Genomic DNA, 3,526 nt, shown 5'->3' with positions numbered 1-3,526 from the left:
TCCACCTGTGTGCAATCAAAGTGTCACATGATCTGTCACATGATGTCTGTATAAATCAACCTGTTCTGGAAGGACCCTGACTCTGCAACACGACTAAGCAAGCAACATGAAAACCAAGGATCACTCCAAACAGGTCAGAGACAAAGTTGTGGAGAAGTATAGATCAGGGTTGGGTCATAAAAATATCCCAAACTTTGAATATCCCACGGAGCACCGTTAAATCCATTATAGCAAAATGGAAAGAATATGCCCCCACTACAAACCTGAAAAGAGAAGGCCCCGCCCACCAAAACTCACAGACCGGGCAAGGAGGGCATTAATCAGAGATGTAACAAAGACACCAAAGATAACACTGAAAGAGCTGCAAAGATCCACAGCAGAGATGGGAGTATCTGTCCATAGGACCACTTTAAGCAATACACTCCATAGAGTTTATGGAAGAATGGCCAGAAAAAAGTAATTGCTTAAAAAAATCACATTTGGAATTTGCCCAACAGCATGTGGCAGACTCCCCAAACACATGGAAGAAGATTCTCTGGTCAAATGAGACTAAAATTGATCTTTTTGGCCATCATGGGAAATGCCACATGTGGCGCAAACCTAACACCCTGAGAACACCATCCCTACAGTGAAGCATGGTGGTGGCAGCATCATGCTGTGGGGAAGTTTTTCATCTGCAGGGACAGGAAAGCTGGTCAGGACTGAAGGAAAGATGGATGGCACTAAATACAGGGCAATTCTGGAGGAAAACCTGTTTGAGTCGGCCAGAGGTTTGAAACGAGGACGAAGGTTCACATTCCAGCAGGACAATGACCCTAAACATACTGCTAAAGCTACACTGGAGTGGTTTAAAGGGAAATGTTTAAATGTTTTGGAATGGCCTAATCAAAGTCCAAACCTCAATCCAATTGAGAATCTGTGGCATAACTTGAAGATTGCTGTACACCAACGCAACCCATCTAACTTGAAGGAGTTGGAACAGTTTTGCCTTGAGGAATGGGCAAAAATCCCAGTGGCTAGATGTGCTAAGCTAATAGAGACATACCCCAAGAGACTTGCAGCTGTAATTGTAGCAAAAGGTGGCTCTACAAAGTATTGACTTTGGGGGTGAATACCTATGTACACTCCAGAGTTCTGTTTTTTCATCTTAATTATTGTTTGTGTCACAATAAAAAAAAACGTGTACCTTTAACGTGGTAGGCATGTTATGTAAATCAAATGGTGCCACCCCCCCCCCCCAAAAATCCATTTTAATTCCAGCTTGTAATGCAACAAAACTGGACAAACACCAAGGGGGATGGATACTTTTGCAAGGCACTGTATTATGACATAATTTAGTCTACCATGATATATCATCATATTGGACAGCCTTAAATCATTACAAAACAGTATTATAGCAGAGCTCCCCATGCGCAGAGCAAAGCTCCATACTTAAGAGAATATAATAATGCATCAACCTGATTTTGATGGCTTTTACAACCGTAGGACATTCGTACATACGTGTACCACCACAGGGAACCCAATAATAAGTGCAAGGCAATATATCTCATAAATACTTGACCACCAGACGACAAAATGTGTATCTTTATTTACATAAGATAGATGGGTTTTTATCCAGAGTTTATTTTTAATTTGATTTTTAAAAAATAATGTGGGACTATTTCCTAACACATTTTGCGGAAAACATTCACGACATTTTCATATAAAACTAGTTAAAAGAGTTTTATTAGTTCACTAGCTTGTTGGGGTGGCACGGTGGTGTAGTGGTTAGCGCTGTCGCCTCACAGCAAGAAGGTCCGGGTTTGAGCCCTGTGGCCGGTGAGGGCCTTTCTGTGTGGAGTTTGCATGTTCTCCCTGTGTCCGCGTGGGTTTCCTCCGGGTGCTCTGGTTTCCCCCACAGTCCAAAGACATGCAGGTTAGGTTAACTGGTGACTCTAAATTGACCGTAGGTGTGAATGTGAGTGTGAATGGTTGTCTGTGTCTATGTGTCAGCCCTGTGATGACCTGGCGACTTGTCCAGGGTGTACCCCGCCTTTCGCCCGTAGTCAGCTGGGATAGGCTCCAGCTTGCCTGCGACCCTGTAGGACAGGATAAAGCAGCTAGAGATAATGAGATGAGAATGAGACTAGCTTGTTGGACAGGTGACAGTTGTAACCAAACAACTGTTTGGCATCAAGTGTGAAATATCAAGATTGCAGCTCTATCCATCAGAGCTCATACAATGCATTTGGTCGAGGAGTTTGGTTTCTAGTAGTTTTTTTTTTTCCTGAAGGTTTTTATCCTGCTGTTTTTTTCATAGCAGGTAATGTATCTTTCCATTGTAGGCTTTTTTATCTGAATGATTTCTTACTGTGCACACTCATGTAAACATAATTATTGTATCGTTCAATAGCAATTAGTTTTAAGATAATCTAAAACTACCATGGATCGATATTGATTAGTTCTTATGTCTGATAATATTCAATGGTAACTATACAGTAATGATGTAAAGTGAAAGTGCTGGTTCACTGCTGTCCACCAGGCACCCAGCAGAGTCACACCATAATAAATGTCATGGTGTCATTTCTGCCGCATGGCATGCAATGTCAAAGAAATGAATAAATATGTATTTGTAACGGAGATGCGTATCTCATTTTTGGTCTCACAGTCACAAGACAACGCAGCAATTTATTGACATGAAATACACGATACTACGCAATTTGATGGTTCATATGTTGTAATATTATTATTCTATTCAGGTCAATTTTGTGCCCTTGCAAATATTTTGCTCATACATTCATCAGGAGCTCCGCTTTTAGGCAGTGCCTAAATATCTATATTGTAAGTTTGAGAATAATTGCTGCACTCAGGATTCATTATCATTACAGCATATACAGCAGACTCGGTCATCCATCCCTCTGATCTTTTTATCTCTAGCTCAGGCTAGTGTCTCAGTTAAGCATGGCCTCGTAACCCCTACATTCACAAGCTTCAACAACAGTACAGGCCGCCCTTTGACCCCTGGGGGTGTGACACTCAACCTTTGCCTCAACCTTCTGACTGGCATTCACAGCTGCGGCCGACTGCCCCGAGGCTGGGGGTTGGGAGCGTGCAGTCTTGAGAAAGGTGGACTCAGTAAAAGGAGAAGACAAATGGCCAAACTGAGATCCTCTAGATTCAGCCTCTTTTGTCTTTCATCTTTTGTTTGACTGGAGCGAAGGGCCAGATCCTTGCAGGGAGTGTGTTTTTTTTGCATACAGAAAAATACATGACCTTTGGTAAGCGCTGCTCCTATTTTCTCGCTATCTGTTCATCCCAGTGTTCCCACAAAGACGCCTTTAAATGAGCAAGCTTATATGCCTCTAATAATATCATAGAATGGCTTGTAAGAAAGGACACTCATTAGCCCGAGTGTGTTTTATTCAGAGAAGTTTAAAAGGCATTTGAAGTTAAGTCATTGCTTTACAAACAACTTAGCAAGGTATTCTCAATCAAACACCCTTCAAACTTTTCACTGTGACCTGAAAAATGTCAAAAACTCCCTCAG

Source organism: Neoarius graeffei, chromosome 15 (genome assembly GCF_027579695.1).
Source record: "Neoarius graeffei isolate fNeoGra1 chromosome 15, fNeoGra1.pri, whole genome shotgun sequence".
In the NCBI taxonomy this organism is placed as follows: Eukaryota; Metazoa; Chordata; class Actinopteri; order Siluriformes; family Ariidae; genus Neoarius; species Neoarius graeffei.
The sequence above is the reverse complement of the archived record's forward strand: the minus strand, read 5'-3'. Positions refer to the sequence as shown.